Raw genomic sequence first — 19387 nt, 5'->3', positions numbered from 1 at the left:
CCATGGTGGTTAAATTTCTTTCTCATTATTCAGATGATATGCTAGTTACTAATTTGTAATGTACTAATTATGTTAGCAATATTATCAATTTTTTTGAATATATGTGTTCTATAGGGTTGGAGGATAGATTACATGGAAGGAGAATAATTAAATAATGAATAAAAACAACAATCGCAGATTCTAAATTACAAATCCACTCCACCCCCCAAAATTACATACCAGAATCATTCATAGATACCACTGTAAAAAGTCTTCAAAATATATTGTCAAACAAGCTGGTGGTACAATCTAATTAGGCATAGTTTATTACAGTGAACAAACATAAGGTTTATTTGTAAGACCATATCCACGGGTCCAGAAAACACAATTGGCAAGATTTCAGGCCCATTTCAGGAAGGAGTGGAAGTTCTATCTGGGAAAAACATCTATGGGACATTGTTCTAGACTTTTGAGGGTACTTGCTGTTCACTTGATCCAACTCTCAGTTATCCAGTGGCAAAGTCCCATGGTAGTCAAGAGTCCAGAGAGAATGCCAAACAAATGTGTTAGTAAACACTGTGAAGTTAGCACAGTGCTAAATTATGGATATAATTTACTAAATTTAATAAGTCATTTAGACTACTAGCTTTCTGTTAGTGGTGCTGAAAAACAATATCTATACAACTATCATTATCAGAAACTAAGTGAGCCCACCTTTAGAATATTCCCAAGTCTCTCTAGAAGGACTTGGTGAAATGAGCTCAGGCTAGACCTGGCCACACTTTGAGTTCGGGCTTTATTTACTTACGTATCTTTCATCTTGAAAAGCAGCAATTATTTAATTAACACATTCTGAAAGAGGGAGTAAATGGAACTTTGCAGGAAGAATGGAGAAAACCGTTAGGGACTGGGGACCACCATAGTCCATAAACGCAAAGCAGCCTTTTTGAAACCTCATACCTTTTAAGCAGAGAATTCATAAATCTATTTACAGGACTGATTCTTTTACTTAACAAAATTATCTATGGCAGGCATGTGTTTTAGTGTGGATCAATAAACCTTCTACTTTTCTGCCTAAAAAAAGTAACTGGAGACAATTTGAAAGCAAACCCTGTACTGTTTGGTAAGTATTTCAGTCAAATATTACAAAATCACTTAAATGGTGAACTTGAGCCCAGTCTGACAGAACACACTGCAATGCCCCTCAATGCCCCTCAGTTCAATGAGAATCCTGGCGTCTTTCGTCTCCAGGACTGGAATCACTACAAAGTATAAAAGATCTACAGAAGTGTAGCCAGCTCTATCATAGAGCCACCGGCAATGCGAGAAGGACTTAGATATCTGCCACTGAAGGTGGTCACAGACCTCATCTGAGGGAGCTTAAAGCTCGGTCAGTGTGTGCCATTGGATGAGTCTTCTGGATTGACACCAGTGGGAAGCAGCCCCTGCTCTCCATAGAGTGAAATGGGCGGGGTCTCGAAACGTGGAAAGGAAACTCAGCTCTGAGGGCGTGAAGATCCAAACCAGAGGGCTTTTCTTTCTGAAGCAAATGTTCTCAGAGCTCTGCTGTACTCACTTATTCCTCACAGTCTACTAACACGTCTGGAAGAGAAGACTTTCGTGGTGTCTCCAAAACGACGCCATTTCAAAACTCCATCCCATTGAAGGAGACATCTCTGGAGTTTCGCTTGGGGTTCTGCTTTGAATTTGATGAGATTTGGGAAGGCAATCCTATTAAAGACATATTTCACCCAGAACTTTCTATGTTAATTCTGAACCCAATGTAAAAAAACAAACAGAAAAACCTTTCCTAAAAAGCAGGGAGAAAGAATTATTAAGGACATTAAAAAAAAAAAACAAAAAAACACTTCTCTTTTCTTTCCCTATCTTCGTCTTGACCTGCCATGGTGTTTATTTGCCATTTCAAGTGATACTCTGGAGTTGGGCTCCACTCTCCTTAACCACACCCTACCTTACCTATGACTCCCAACAACTTTGAACTTTGCTCTGCTTCACTACAAGGCTCAACTCCTATATGAGATATGTATATGAGAGGAAGAGCCCATTGGGAACCCTAGCAGGTCATTATAATCAAGCCCAGTACGGTCCCTTACTCTCTCATGTACACTCTCTATGCCCTCTCTTGTACATTTGCCAGCTTGCAGTCTGCACATATGTGCCAACCACATGACACCATTTCCATGTTATGGTACAGCACAAGGACTTTTCTAGATTCATCTGTCTAGTCCTGGACTTTATAGCCTACAGATCCATGAGCAAAGATAAATCTCATTTTAATAAATTCATAGTCTTAGCTAGTCTGTTATAACAACAGAAAACAGGCTAAGACAAAAATGTGTCCCATTAGTGACACCCCGGTATCAAAGATTCTTATCTCCCTATCTGAACCCTCGGTACATTAAACTCAAGCTGTCTTTCCTATAGATCTGTCTTCCAACCTATACGCCTCCGTGATTGCAGTCTCTGTGGTAGGACATTCATATATGGATTAGGATTGGAATGACATTTGCTTCATCCACATAACCTGAGGAATGTAGAGTGATACCTCCAGCTAGAGCAAGCACAACTGCTACCACGTCTGACCATATGGTACCATAGTGTGTGTGTACATACTCTAGCTCTTCCTGAGTTCATGCCTAAGGGTCTGCTGGAGATAGAAGCACACTCAAGTTGTTGATTCTGAGTGAGACATCAACAGCCAATCAGACAGCATATGTAGAGAGGGGTAGAGGCTCTGCATGAATGTGTGGGGAGTAGACAAATTATTGAGTGGCTGTGTATCATTGACAAGGGCACAGCCATGTCAAGGACCCAAATGTCTCAGACCCTTGGAAACTGCCAAAGTCCTCCTCAGGTCAGGCTCAATTCCTCCCTCTGGTTGGGCGTATGAATGTTGGCAGTGTGTATAAAAATCAGCAATTGAAGCTTTCTCTTCAAGAATGACTACAACCCAAGACTGCTCCCCTGCAGAGACCTCCTACCAAAACTAGCTTGTGTATAATAAATATGCCAAGGTTCCCAGTTGTTTAGCAGGTACCTTTCCAGCCCAGCACTCTTGGTGTGTGTCTGTCAGTGTGTGTGTCTGTGTATCTGTGTGTCTGTCTGTAATTTCAGTTCCTTGTTGCCTAGGTCAGATTTCTAGGACCAAGCCATGCTGGACACAGTGAATGGAGACATGCAAGACAAAACAGTTGAGAACTGAACTGAGACGGTGAGGGGTGTGTGGAAGACCAAAGCACAGAAGTTCAGGCTTCTATGCCCCAACCTGTCCCCATAGGATGTCACTTACTAAATGAAATGGAAAGAAAGCTATGGATTGAGAAGGCTGGCAATGACTCATTTAGCTCTGAACACTAGGTCCTCCAAGGGCACTTGTCACCTGTTCATGAAGCCAGCACTGATTTGACCCTCTGGTGCCTGTCCTTGCACAGTGGGTGTGCCTCTGTCCCAGGTTACTCTTGTTTCCTATGATTTGGCACAGAGCCTGGTCTGTCTCATCCATCTACTGTCAAAAACTAATCCTCCTTCACTTACCCACTGTTTCTCTTCCTGATATCATAACTACTCAGTAACATAATTCTCTAACCCTTGTCCTAATGGCCAGTACACATCGTTTCTGACTAGGATATGCCATACTAAAGTGATGGCTTTCTTGCCTACAGTATTCTCTTTGCCTGTACTTATATATGCACTTTACAGAGAAGCATACTATGGAGTGTTTGTTGTCTACTACCTGCTTTAATGTTTGTCTGGGGCTGACTTTTGAAATAGGACCGATTCTGGCACATACACACATTTACCCATGAACTCTGGAACCCTTTAATATTATCTTTTTGAAAGGTCTGGTGAAAGATCAGGACTTCATTTGGAAACGTTTTTCAAAGACTAGTAGTGTCCAAAGTCAGGCTTCAAAGAGCAGGATATTGTTTCCCTCTCTTTTAAAATGTTCTAGTGGGGCATTACCAGGTAGTATACAGGGCCAAGAATAGTTCCCTAAAAGTTTTCTCATAGAGCTAAAAAGAACCTAGAAATGTGTATCCCACTGGGCTGAAAAGCATGGCGCTGCAGTGACTAAAACCAAACCAGATCTGGAGCCAGCCTGATGCTGGCATATTCCTAAACCTCCAGGGATCCACTGACTTCCTTGTAATAAAGAGGATGCTGTTAACAGCGTCTGTTCTACAGGGTAACTCCGGGGACCAATTGACCAGCTCTTCTATCTAAGACTTCGAGGAAATTAAAAAAATCATTGGCTAATGAACACTTCCATCCCAGCATATGCTGACTAGCTAGCTACTATGGACTCCATTTGGTGAGTGGACACAATAGAGAGCTCAGAGCCAACAGCTTCCCTTGAGTCCCCTTCTCACAGAGCACCATCAGTAGCAGAGTGAAGTTTTGGCTGTGGCCTACTGATCAGACTGTGAAAATCAGGGGAGACCACTAGTTTTTCTTTGAAAATAGATTAAGTAGGTATCATTCCAAGTAAAGTGGGAGATCCTGAGAAGTTGAGACACGTACAAAATACCAGAAAACAGGTATAAATCTTGACATGCCAGGCAAACCAGGCTTCTGCAAATGGTAGAATCAACCCCTAAATTCAAACTGTTTCTTCAGAGACTACTACCACAGGCCAGGAGAGATGCTTTGCTTTGTTGATAATGAGCCTTGTTTGGAGAACTGAGGATAGCTTAAATTCATCGAATCTAGTTATCAAGCACAGCTGAATGATGGGGCCCAGCTCTGCCTCCAGGAGGCCTCATTAGGCTGGTAAAATGAAACACAGATGAATACATGCACAAAAACCCCAATATGACCACAACAAAACAGTAAAGCCAAATGAAGGTTTTCACAGCACAACACTTGGTCTGACTCACATGAGACAAAGAACACTGAGTTCAATGGGCAAGTGACCCATTCCAAGGGAAATAACATGATAATTATGAAAGCCATTAAAACTACTGTTCTTGGTTTTCAAATATCCCTAAATCAAAGAAAAGTCTAATATCTAATTATTTTCTTGTATTTCCAGCCCCTGTATAACCCTCAGCCCCCCTTGGGCCCCCCGACCACTCCAGGTTAACCTTTGTCATCAGCTAGCTTTCCATTTCAAACCATCTTCTTAGTAGCCCTACTCTTGCAAGGATTCTGGAATAGAACATCCAAAGCAAAACATCCCTTTACCCCATGACAAAAGAGGACAATTTAAAGGAATGGTCCATAATGTTTTTTGGCGTGACTCTAAGGAAGTGAAAGATCTGTATGAGAAGAACTTCAAGTCTCTAAAGAAAGAAATTAAAGATCTCAGAAGATGGAAAGATCTCCCATGCTCATGGATTGGCAGGATCAACATTGTAAAAATGGCTATCTTGCCAAAAGCAATCTACAGATTCAATGCAATCCCCATCAAAATTCCAACTCAATTCTTCAACGAATTAGAAAGCGCAATTGGCAGATTCATCTGGAATAACAAAAAACCGAGGATAGCAAAAACTCTTCTCAAGGATAAAAGAACCTCTGGTGGAATCACCATGCCGGACCTAAAACTGTACTACAGAGCAATTGTGATCAAAACTGCATCGTACTGGTATAATGACAGACAAGTAGACCAATGGAACAGAATTGAAGACCCAGAGATGAATCCACACACCTATGATCACTTGATCTTTACAAGGGAGCTAAAACCATCCAGTGGAAAAAAGACAGCATTTTCAACAAATGGTGCTGGCACAACTGGCGGTTATCATGTAGAAGAATGCAAATTGATCCATTCCTATCTCCTGTACTAAGGTCAAATCTAAGTGGATTAAGGAACTCCACATAAAACCAGTGACACTGAAACTTATAGAGGAGAAAGTGGGGGAAAGCCTTGAAGATATGGGCACAGGGGGAAAATTCCTGAATAGAACAGCAATGGCTTGTGCTGTAAGATCGAGAATTGACAAATGGGACCTCATGAAACTCCAAAGCTTCTGCAAGGCAAAAGACACCGTCAATAAGACAAAAAGGCCACCAACAGATTGGGAAAGGATCTTTACCTATCCCAAATCGGATAGGGGACTAATATCCAATATATATAAAGAACTCAAGAAGGTGGACTCTAGAAAATCAAATAACCCCATTAAAAAATGGGGCTCAGAGCTGAACAAAGAATTCTCACCTGAGGAATACCGAATGGAAGAGAAACACCTGAAAAAATGTTCAACATCCTTAATCATCAGGGAAATGCAAATCAAAACAACCCTGAGATTCCACTTCACTCCAGACAGAATGGCTAAGATCAAAAGCTCAGGTGACAGCAGATGCTGGCGAGGATGTGGAGAAAGGGGAACACTCCTCCATTGTTGGTGGGATTGCAAGCTTGTATAACCACTCTGGAAATCAGTCTGGCGGTTCCTCAGAAAATTGGACATAGTACTACCGGAGGATCCCACAATACCTCTCCTGGGCATATATCCAGAAGATGTCCCAACCGGTAAGAAGGACACATGCTCCACTATGTTCATAGCAGCCTTGTTTATAATAGCCAGAAGCTGGAAAGAACCCAGATGCCCCTCAACAGAGGAATGGATACAGAAAATGTGGTACATTTACACAATGGAATACTACTCAGCTATTAAAAAAATGAATTTATGAAATTCCTAGGCAAATGGATGGACCTGGAGGGCATCATCCTGAGTGAGGTAACCCAATCACAAAGGAACTCTCACAATATGTACTCACTGATAAGTGGATATTAGCCCAGAAACTTAGGATACCCAAGATATAAGATACAACTTGCCAAACGCATGAAATTCAAGAAGAAGGAAGACTAAAGTGTGGACACTTTACCCCTTCCTAGAAATGGGAACAAAACACCCATGGAAGGAGTTACAGAGACAAAATTTGGAGCTGTGACAAAAAGATAGACCATCTAGTGATTGCCATATGCAGGGATCCATCCCATAATCAGCTTCCAAATGCTGACACCATTGCACACACTAGCAAAATTTTGCTGAAAGGACCCAGATATAGCTCTCTCTTGTGAGACTATGCCGGGGCCTAGCAAACACAGAAGTGGATGCTCACAGTCAGCTATTGGATGGGTCACACGGCCCCCAATGGAGGAACTAGAGAAAGTACCCAAGGAGCTAAAGGGAACTGCAATCCTATAGGTGGAACAACAATATGAACTAACCAGTACCCCAGAGCTCTTGACTGTAGCTGCATATGTATCAAAAGATGGCCTAGTCGGCCATCACTGGAAAAAGAGGCCCATTGGACACGCAAACTGTATATGCCCCAGTACAGGGGAACGCCAGGGCCAAGAAAATGGGAATGGGTGGGTAGGGAAGTGGGGGGGGGGCTGGTATGGGGGACTTTTAGGATAGCATTGGAAATGTAATTGAGGAAAATATGTAATAAAAAATATTTTTAAAAAATCACCAATCTTGACAAGTCTTTTCATATTCATTGTAATTGTTGTCAATTAACTAATTGTGTTAATCCTAATTTAGATAAGGAATTTGCTGTTATGATTGTTAAACAGACCTGCTTACGTTTTCCGGCCTGTTAGAGTTAGGAAATGATCGTTGGTTTAAAAATCCAGGAATGCAAACTTGGTAAAGGTCAAATGAGAAATTTTAAGATATACTTCTTTAATTACAATTTTAACTTCAATATCTACCACAGCTTTAGATCAACAGCTGCATACTGCTCATTTTGTTAATGATATGCATAAGAATATTAACAACTTATTGTAGATAAAAAATTGGAGGTAAAGGTTAATGTCTTAGACTTCTATATGCACTTTACAGAGAAGCATACTATGGAGTGTCTGTTGTCTACTACCTGGTTTAATGTTTGTCTCGGGTTGACTTTTGAACTAGGACCGATTCTGGCACATACACACATTTACCCATGAACTCTGGAACTCTTTAATATTATCTTTTTGAAAGGTCTGGTGAAAGATCAGGACTTTTACCCAAGAAGCTAAAGGGAACTGCAACCCTATAGGTGGAACAACAATATGAACTAACCAGTACCCCGGAGCTCTTGACTCTAGCTGCATATATATCAAAAGATGGCCTAGTCGGCCATCACTGCAAAGAGAGGCCCATTGGACTTGCAAACTTTATATGCCCCAGTACAGGGGAACGCCAGGGCCAAAAAGGGGGAGTGGGTAGGTAGGGGGTTGGGGGGTGGGTATGGGGGACCTTTGGGATAGCATTGAAAATGTAAACGAGGAAAATACCTAATTAAAAAAAATAATAAAAGTTAGATTTTGATGACAGTACCTTATACAATATGACTAAAAAATAAAATTCTGCACTTTAAATTTACTTTAATGCAAATTTGCTTTTAGCGAATTTCTAAGAAAAGATTGACTTAGAGATGATGTATTACTTTCTGAGATCAGGCAGATGAATAAAGTCCAGTTAAAGCCAATAGAAAAAAAATAAAGTATTAAAAAGATTTATCTTTAGCACCACATGGGGAAATAGTTGTCTTTTCAAAATAGGCCTTTCTGATAATAAACTCATGGTGAACTGGTTAAAAGATGGTATGCATTAAGAACTTACTCATTTATTCAGAAGTTGATATCTTATCTGCCAATAGCTTTACATATCTTTTTTAAAAATTGACTTCAATTCTGCTAAATTTTATGTCTTGGAAGAAACTCAAATGACTCTAGGATTTCTAATTTTTTAATGAAAAATTTTGGATTTATTTTGAAGATTTAAAGCCAAATACTTACCTCATACTAAATCTATTTCTAGAAAAAATAACTCTGAAAGTGCCTTTAGATAAAGAGAAAAAAAAATCTATCTTGAGGGGTACTCACAGCTTTTTCAGACTTTGTGAGTCTCCAACCATTCTCCACTCATTAGTTATGTTTCTAAGTTCAAAAGAACATGAAAGAGAAAAGAAATACAAGGCCCTTAGGATCTTCAACTCATAGGACTTTATTTAGATGGAGTATGAAGGGAGACAGGTCTCTCTCTCTCTCTCTCTCTCTCTCACACACACACACACACTTAACCTTAACAGTGATGCTAAATCCAGGGGTACCCAAGTTCTTGGTGCCTGTAGTTAATTGTACCAGCTACCCAGGAAGCTGACACAGAAGGACCCCTTGTTCCCCCAGTGTTCAAGGCCAGGTGAACAGATAGTAAAATGAGGCCATTAGTAACAGCAGTTCACATGGGGTATGCTAAAAGAAAACTCAAGTCTGTTTGATATACACAGAGAGGGCCATAATGGTTTCTTTCCTGGCCTCGTGTGGAGTTGAGGCACCACCACAGATCATGTGGGCAATCATTATAAAGGCAGTGGTGGTGGCAAAGCACAAGTCTTTGGGGCACAGCTGTTACGCATCAAAATTCGCATATTTAAGAATTAGGTAGTAATGATGCTCAGCTTCTTAAAAAAAAAAAAAAAGAAAGAAAGAAAAGAATTTAATAGAATATTACAGGAGCAAACCACTAGGAGTTCCAATTGTAGACCAAAAGATTCCTTTTAAAGTGGTGGCCAGCCATAAAACACGGAGTTCTCAGCCAGTTTGCTGGAGTCACATTCTGGACCTGTACTGACTAGCTACATAGTCTTGAGACATAAAGTTAATCTTTGATTTCCTTATGGATAACGTTATGGATAAGAGCAGTGATTGTCAATATCCCTAATGCTTCGACCCTTTAATACAGTTCCTCATGCAGTAATGACCACTACCATAAAATTATTTCCTTGCTACCTTAAAACTGTAATTTTGCTATTGTTATGAATTGTAATGTCAATATCTAGTTGACATGCAGAATATCTGACATGCATCCCTCGTGTAAAGGGTCCTTCAACCCTGAAAGAGGTCGAAACACGCAGGTTGAGAACTGCTTAGAAGAGAATTCGAAAACTGCTTAAGCCCAACAGCTGTCTCTTGGGAGTTTGGTAAGCACCCATTTTCATTGCTGACAGCTGTTTGCCTATTGCTAATTATCTAAGGGTTCAATTAGGGAAGGGGGCTTCACTTGGTCTCCACAGCTGCTCTGCATCCCTCCCTTCTGTTGTTGGTCCTACCTCCTTCCCACCAGTTTTCTTCCAACCCAAGCTCCACTTCTAACTGTTTTCACCAGCAAGTCCACAACCGCTTTCTTGTGATGTTTGCCTCCAGGAGAATAAGTGGTGACAACCTCCACCATTTTAACCTTTATGACGCTTCCGCACAAAATGATATGCAGATGCATAGTTACGTAGAGATTAAGAAAGGGACACTATGAGTCTAAATTGTAATGATAGATGAAACACATACTTTTTTTTCTTGTTGTCTAGTCAAATATAAAACTTAAGGGAAGACTCTGAGATGGCTCAGTCAGGAAAGTGCTTGCCACACAGACGGACAGATGCGTCCTCAGTCCCCAGGACTCACATTGGAAAGAGAGAAATGGGTCTCAGATCCTGAGTGTCAGCCCTCCAGCCTACACCCATGAAAATTAACTGTAATAAGTGCCTTAAAAGTCAAGGATCAAGCTTTGAAGAGACATTATTAACGTATAGGTGTACAAGCTGAGTTAAATAATATACCATCTAATTTATGTTTATTCATGTCTCCATTTCTATAAGTTAACTGTATTCAGAATGTTTTTGAACTCGTCTTTCCTCTGTGAAATAAAAATGAAACTCATAAAAATAAGGAACGATTTCATTTTTATTTCCCTAAACTTGCTATCAGCTGATTAATGAAAGTGTTAATTTCTCATTTTCATATGTGCTTAGTAGAACAATTCAAATTTATTATATATTCCTACTAATAACTAATTTTCTAGGGATGCTGGAAGATATGAAATCTAGAGACTGGAGAATCACCATTCTCTTCCTTTGGACCTACAGCTATGGATTCTAAGCAGCACCTGGTCTGAGGTCACCAAGGGCAGTGAGGCAGCTTCAGTATACTTCTCCACTTGATGATTAGACCCTGACCATGGGAGTGCCACGTGCGGCCACACTTGGGCTGCCATCACAGCCTCTGATTTCGCTTTGTCCTTCTCAAGAAAACATCTTGGGACAAAAGAGTGAGAAGAATATGACTGTTTTTTAGTTACTCATTCCTCTGCTAAAATAACTTCTATGATTTCCTCCTGACCTCACATCTCAGCGCCGAATTAAAAAACCAAACTAAACCACACAACCACACTTTGACCAAGCTTTTTCACTCTAGACACTAAAATCTTGCATAAACCAACACTGCAGTAGAAATATAATAGCCCAACCCTTGTTAGCAGCTGCAACAAAGCTCAGAAACATGAAGACCTAGGCCATTTAACTTCTATGAGAAACTGGTAAAAATGTACACTCTTTGCTAGGACCTAGATCTAGGCATCGTCTATCCAGTCTTCACAACACTTCTGGAAGATCAGAAAAATTAAATAAATACCTTACTCCACACCACTCCACAGTTAGCAGGGGTATCCAATTTGAATCCAAGTCTGTTTGACTCAGAAGTCTTTTTTCTACCCGCTTCCTCTCAAGTAAAGGGTAAACTTTCTTAGGACACAGGAGTCACCATTCTGGCTCAGGGCTCCTTTCCGGATACAGCGTCTGATGGGACTCAGCACTAGTCCCTGAATCAATCCACAAGATGGTGCCTGGAAGTGCCCCGAGAGGCCCACAGCTGCACAAAATGTGCTCCTTGAAAAACAAGTGCGACTGTAAGAATTCGAACTCTTTTCTTTACCAAATACACTGAATTCCTAACACCTGGCTGGAAGGCAAGCTCTTCAGTCAGCATTCATGTGGTTTTTGAGTAGAGAGACGCTTTCTCATTTGTTATCTGAGCCAGCAAGGAAAGCTGTTTGCCTTATGCTATCCAGTTAATAGACTCCCTCCCTCTCCCTCTCCCTCTCCCTCTCCCTCTCCCTCTCCCTCTCCCTCTCCCTCTCCCTCTCCCTCTCCCTCTCCCTCTCCCTCTCCCTCTCCCTCTCCCTCTCCCTCTCCCTCTCCCTCTCCCTCTCCCTCTCCCTCTCTCTCTCTCTCTCTCTCTCCCTCTCCCTCTCCCTCTCCCTCTCCCTCTCCCTCTCCCTCTCCCTCTCCCTCCTCCTTCCCTCTCTCTCCTCCTTCCCTCTCTCTCTCTCTCTCTCTCTCTCTCTCACCTCTCTTCTCTCCCCCTCTCTCTCATTTGCTCTCTTTCCCTCTCTCTCTCTTTCTCCCCACCCCTCTCTCTCAGGCATATTTGAAAAAATAATCAGCAACATAAAACTGAGCGGCAGGGCCATGCACAATGGCACAGCCTGATCGTGTTGCTCACTTGGACATAGGTGAACCTCTATGACTTCAGAGCCAGGCTGATTCGGGATATGAGTCAAACAATAGAGGAGTAGAAGCCTAGATGATCTGTTTGTTAATAATTTTGGATTTTTAAGACCCACTTCTGGACTCTAGTGGGCATTAAGTAAAATTTTCTACTGCTTCAATCAATCTACTAAGATCCCATCTCCCACCCCCCCCCCCCTTTTGAGACTCACTCAGTATAGACCAGGCTGGACTCCTGGTGCCTATAATGGATAGTAGCTACCACACAGCTCTACTTATGTCAGGTTTTATCAAATTTTATCTGAATATAAATTTTAAAATATAAAAAAGAATGATAAACTTCACTTTGTATGTAAGAGTAGTAAATGATTTGGAAAAAGCCAGTTAGCATTTAGTATAAAGATATGAAGACAAATCCAGATTCGTTTATCAGTGACTAGTAAGAGTATCAATCCACATATCATTAAATATTACCCTGAATATTTTTGAAAAACAACTTTTCATGTCACACATGAGCTATTATAGTAAACACATCCTTCAACTATTGAAGTATGTCAGGCAATGTGGCATAATAGTCCTTGTTTTGAAAGTAAAAATAACTTATTTCATTTGGCTAAAGTCCAGTGCACTGGAAAAAGAAATGCTATTATTCTATTACAAAGGGTTGAGTTGGTGCTATAAAAGATGCTTTCTTTGCACAAAGAAATAAAATTTCCTTGCTCATTCACTCTCAAGGGATTTCAGCTCATCAGTTTACAATCATTAAATCATCACCTCACCACAGCATATCTGTGAAAAATTGACCTGCTACTAATGAACAGAACAGAAAATGGCCTTATAGGAAACTGGCAGCAGAAAGACAAAGATGTGAATGTCAAGACTGCAGGTTGTGACAGGTAGATAGCTGTCCAGTCCCCTGTGATATGTGAGGTTACACAACAAAGGAAATTTACTTTGTAGGTAGAATTAAGGTTGTTAAAATCAGCTGGCCTAAAATAAGGAGAGCATCCAGGCTTATCCAGGTGGGCTCAATACAAGCACAGTTTTTCTGAAGTACAAGAGCCAGGGTGACTTGCTGTGATAGGACAGCTTGGTCTACTGTTGTCAACTTTAAGGTAGAAGAGGCACGCAGACCATTCGTGAAGCTGGAAAAGGGCAAGACACCACACTCTGCTCAGCCACCGGACAAGAATGTAATCCAGTCAACACTTTGATTTTAACCCACTAAGACCCAGCCATCCTTCTGAGCTACAACTGTAGGATGATGTTTATAATGTTTTAAACTCCAAATTTGTTATAAGTTATTACAGCCACAGAAAGCTAATGTGTGCTGGCTAATGAACCAGGAATAATGAATGCAAACAGTCAGGCAAGATTCTAAGCAATCAATCCCATGAACTGAAAAAGATCATTTAATTTAGAACATGAGTCTATTCTGAAGTGATAAAAGCAAAAGCACACAGATTTCTTAGTATAGAGAAGTATGACAAAACAGGGCTGGAGAGATGGTTCAGCAGTTAAGAACATGAGTTACTCTTGTAGAGGACTGAAGGAACTCAGCTCAGTTTCCAGCATGGTAGGTGGCTCACGACTGCCTGTAACTCCAGCTCCAAGAGATCTAAAACACTCGTTTGGCCTCTGCAAACATATAAAATCATACACACACACACACACACACACACACACACACACACACACACACACACATTTGCAGTCATGTGAGTGTGCAATTAAAAATAACAATAAACCTTTAAAAAGAAACATACAAATGGAGGGACCTTAGATGACAAAAGGGAGAGACCTTAGATGAAATGCCCAAAGTAGGGAGAGGGAACTTGTAGAACCCACCTCCAGTAGAAAGACAGGGCATTAAGTGGAAGGATGGGGTTGCCATCCCACAGTCAAAAGCTCTGACCCAGAATTGTTCCTGTCTAAAAGAACTGCAGGGACAAAAATGGAGAAGAGGAAATGAGGGAAATGGGGTCCAATGACCAGCCCAACTTGGGGTTCAGCTCAAGGGGAGGCTCCAAGGCCTGATGTGAGGAGCAGGTGCGGCCACCGCCCCAAGATGGCGCCCGGGATGGCTGCCAGGTCTTATGACCTGTGCCTGACTTCCTCATTACCTCAGACTTAGCCACATCCCAGACAGCTCGCCTGAGGTGTCATTTGCTATGAACTAATGGACTGCCGTTTCGTGACTGGGGTGATTGGGAGGAGTCAGTAGGTTATTTAAGGTGCCCCGGGGTTATTCGGGGGATTCCCGTTCCTGCATTGCAATATGAAGTGTTCCTGAATAAACCTGCTTGAAGAAGGACAACTTCTTGGTGTTGGGTCTCTCCTGCTGGTCAGGGTGGATTCGACAGCCTGACACTATTACTGATACTGGAATGTACTTACAGACATGGCTGCCTTCCAAGGGGCCTAATAAGCAGCCGAGACAGAAGCAGATACATACACACAAAAGTCAAAGACCCCGCAGTTGAATTAGGAAAAGGCTGGAATAAGCTAAGGAGGAGGGCAACCCATAGGAAGACCAGCAGTTTCAACTAACCCAGACCACTGAGATCTCTCAGAAACTGAGCCACCAACCAGGCAGCATACACCAGCTGATATGTGGCCCCCAACACGTATATATACAGCAAAGGACTGCCAGGTCTCGCCTCTATGAGAGATGATGCACCTAATCTTTGAAAGACTTGAGGCTTCAGGGAATGGGGAGACCTGATGGTGGTGGTGGTGGGAGTATGGGGACATCTTGGAGACAGGGGCAGGGGGAGGGGAGTAATGAGATGAGGAACTGTCAGAGGGCAGAATGGAAGGGGGATAATGACTGGAATGTATAAAAAGATTAATGATTTTAAAAATCAAAACAAAACATGAAAAGGAGCTGAAAAGATTAAAAGCCACAGACGGGGATGAGTACAAGGATTCACTGTCTTTTGGACACAGGAGGGAAGCTGTTAGGAACTCACTACAGTTGCAGTAGCACACACAAAACCCATGCAAGCTCAAGCTAAATGGAATCTCAGTGTGAGCAGGGGAGTTGGGCACACATTCCCATGCCCAACTGTGGGGATATTGGCAATTATTAGCTGCTGGGAGAGGAAGAGATGACTTTCTCTGAGAATGTAGCCCCTGGTAAGTTGACCAGCCTCCAGTGAAAGACCATATTTGGATAGCAAGAATTGGACTTGAACGATTATTTTTTTAAAGACATAAAGTTGGATGGATACAGAAGGGACTTGGATTTGGGAATGATTCAAGAAGAGGTTGTAAATATGGTCAAATAAAAAAAAAAACATTCAAAGAACTAATATAAAATGAGTCCCCCTGTTGGTTGTCCAATGCAGAGTGGTCAGCCTTGAAACTATATATATACAAACAACAAAAACAAATGCAGCAGGTTCTATTGGTATACATTTATGTACACATACACATAATGAAAATAGTCTGGGCAAAAGAGGCTATCAGCTTGAGAGTAGGAAAGTACAGGAAGGGTTCATGAGAAAGGAGAAGGGGCTGGAGGAGGGAAAATGGTGGAAATGATGTAATTCTATTAAATAAAATTTAAAAGCAAGAAATATAAAAAGAGAAAAATTATTGAACTATTTTATGCTTTTACTAGAATGTTAGAAAAGGAAAAGGATTAATAAAAAAAAAGAAAAGAAATGCATTGATCTAAGGGGCAATTTAGACTTTTAGGTATGCCACATGAAGTAGCCTACTAGGCATTCCGAATCTTTGTCCCTAAGGCTCCTTAAAACACAGTGATTAGTCTATGATTTCCTCTGAATGGCATAGGTTCTGACTTGCCTGGTAATCAAGCTTAATTAAATGACCTTTTTAAATCTAAATAGCTTTGAATCTATTATAACCTCTGCCACAAATACTTGGTGGTGTCCATGCAATGCAAATCATCCTGACCTAACTCATTAGAGAGAAAATGTAGACCCCAGAGGTTGGAGTCTCATCAGTGAACATTTTTCAAAGTGGTGATCATGGCATAGAAAAATAATCTTAGTGTTTCTAATGGCTCGCAAGGTCCTAGTGCATCCCAGCCGATGACATGACAGAAAGAAAAACAAACAAGCAAACAGACAGACAGACAAAACCCTTAGACCAAAGAATTCCTCCTGGACCCCTAAAAGCCACCTCTAATGACCATCAACTGACCTTAACTATTGTTTAAAAAGTAAATTTTTAGCTTTCTATGTGGGAGAAGCATAGCCAAAGAATGAAATAATTGATAATAATACAAAACAAAACAAGCTAGGCCAGATTTAGAAGGGGACAATGATTCAATTCTTATAAGCCTCTCCATGATACCCCAATCAGGGACATTGACATCCCAGGTACAGCAAACACCCCAGCTAAAACCAGATTAAAGAACTCTTATTCTTTTTCTAAATATAAACAATATTTTCTGTAGCCCGAAGCCAGGAGACATCAATCCCTGGTCACACAGTTCCTCTATTCTGGTCTCTTCTCTCCCTTCCAATCACCAGGTAATAGTCCAAAGCTGGCCATTAAAATTATTCTTCAATTTGGCCTCCTGAAATTTCTTCAAAGTGATAACGTGTTTCCTTAGTTTATCAGACCACACACCATGCAGCTACACATCTGGGAACTAGACTTTTTCTTCCTTATTCTTGGAGACCTTAGCCCTTTGGGAAGGTCAAATGTGGTAATCATATCCATTGGAAAAGGTTGCCAGCAGATACAGTTTAACTAGAGGATAATACTTGTCCTTAGCAAATATCTCTCCTTAGAGTTTGGGTATGCTTTCATATAGATCTCACCCTAAGCCCTTTTGCTGCTGAGTGGATCATGAGACTAGGAAGATGGTCGACATCTCCTAAGAGCACCAGTGGCTCTGCCACCTTAGTTACTCCTAAGATGGATTGGCAAAATACTCTAGGATTTCCTTGAGTAGAAGTGACAGGTTAAAAACTCTAGATCACCCCTCAAATAAGTATACATATGTTACAACATCTCCAGATGTGGAGTATTTTCCCTTTTTCCCTTTTTCCCTTTTATTTATACCTAGCCTCCATTTTTATACCATCTACAGGACCAGGGAACATCATTTGACATATTGAAACTCTTAATAAATATACTGAGGATGCCTTAAGTGGCACAGTGCAGGGAATGTCTGTTCTTCATTCTGAAGTCTAAAAGATGATTGTTTTAAAAAAGCAATTCTACAAAACCGTGTGAACTTGGATATCCTCGTGAAGCTCGGGAGCACTTTTGCTAATATTGAGGTCTAAAGAGCAGGGTCAGGAACATATCTCTGGCCTGGGTGGATTCAGAACTGCATGGATGTTCACTAGCAGATAACTGTCTAAACCTTGTAAGATTATCACCTGGCCAAAAACTCTCTGAAAAAAATTCCAAAGACAAATTCTTGTCACCTCCTTACAGATGAACACGAAAGTGCTCTTTAGGAAAACCTGTCTGTTCTAGAGAATTTGGGATAATGTAAATCCTATCTAACATGTAGGTTGTCTCTATTCTCCAATAGGCTATCATCTGAACTACAAAGAAAAACACACAACGGAAGTAGCCAGCTAAATTCATTCTGTGGACAGCCTACCCAATAACTATTCAAATTTCCCTAGATACCAATGATATTCTAAGAGAAAAGGAAAAGATTTAAGATCCATAAGGTAATATATGATGTGGACTTTATTTAGACAGTGATTCAAACAGAGCAAGACTAAAAAGACCTATGTAAGACCACATGAGAAATTATAAGTATAGACTAGGTATTAAATGACATTATAGGATTAGTTTTAATAATATAATAAAGTTATGGGATTATTAAATTAGTTCTCATATGCTAGAGATGTATACTTGATTTTAAAAGTTTAACTCTTTATGCTGTAAAATACTCTAAAGAGCAGTATGCATGAACACATAGAACATTAGCACAATTACATGTATTTAACGTGCATTGTAAGCCATTCAACATCATTCTCTCCCTTGATTTTGGAAATTTATACAATAAAATGCTAGGGACAAAAATAATAAAATAAGGAGTCCCCAGCCTACTTGATCCACCATCTTTATTTTAAAAAATGAAAGATTGGAGTATGTAAGCTGAAAATTCTCTTTATAGTTTTCTACACAACCTAAAAGTTAAAATTAGTAATTTGACTTCCACCATTTTAATATTTAATTATTTCACCGGCTATAAAGAAAGCTAACAAATGACCAGTTCTCTATTTAAATAACAAAATAAAAGGTCTATCAAAAATACACTGTTAATGCTAACACTCACTGTAAAGGGGGAGGTAGATCTGCTCTCTATGTGAGGGTGAGCTTTTGGTTTCTGGTCTCTATTCATAGTGAAGATTGAATAAATACCAGGGAATATTTGTAAAAATTCAAGTTCTTCATGGAATTTGTTATTATACTTGTCAAAACTGCCTAATTCTCAGAGTACAAGGATAACGAACTCTCGGGGTTGCTTTAAAGTGGTTTTCTTATGTGTAAAATCAAGTTACTCGATAATTATCAACATTATCTTTAGTTACTTATTAATAATATTATCTCTTGGCTGGCATTAAGGAGCCGCAGAGACTTTTCTGGGAGAAACAACAAACAAAAGGACAAAAGCAATTAATCTTGACATTCTTGCTACACACACTAGAGCCAATATATGAACACATGGAATCAAACTTCTAAAGTTCAGAGACAGACTCTTAAGCAACATCTTAGCAGGGAGAAAAAAAATGTGGATCTCATCTTAGAGTTTCAGAATTCTCACAATGAATCATCCTTTTCAGAGCATTTAATCCTTTAAAAGGATTTTATTTACATTTCTTTTCTTAGAAAAAGCAAGAAGATGGCTTGCATCCTGAAACTCTAATTTTACATCATTAAAATATTTTCAAAGAAATGCATGATTTTATAATCCATATCAAGCTTTAATCTCTTTGTTTGAAATAATTAAAAAAAACTTTAAAATGTAGTATGTTTTCTTTCTAATGATAACATCTTATAAAAAGATAACTCAAAATCTATAGTTGTCACCTTCTACCATAAGAAAGTAAAAACAACAGAAAGAAAATCAGTCATATAAACAATGCCATAAGGGTTAACT

General features: G+C 40.2%; 1 protein-coding gene across 43 annotated transcripts in view; it reads right to left on the bottom strand.

Annotated features, from left to right (window-relative positions):
• The window catches only part of Abi3bp (ABI gene family, member 3 (NESH) binding protein), a 212335-nt gene that overhangs the window by 137508 nt on the left and 55440 nt on the right, over positions 1-19387 (bottom strand). The window lies entirely within an intron of this gene.

Source organism: Mus musculus, chromosome 16, assembly GCF_000001635.26.
Source record: "Mus musculus strain C57BL/6J chromosome 16, GRCm38.p6 C57BL/6J".
Classification (NCBI taxonomy): domain Eukaryota; kingdom Metazoa; phylum Chordata; class Mammalia; order Rodentia; family Muridae; genus Mus; species Mus musculus.
Note: the sequence above shows the minus strand (reverse complement) of the source record. Positions and strands in the feature narration are given on the sequence as shown.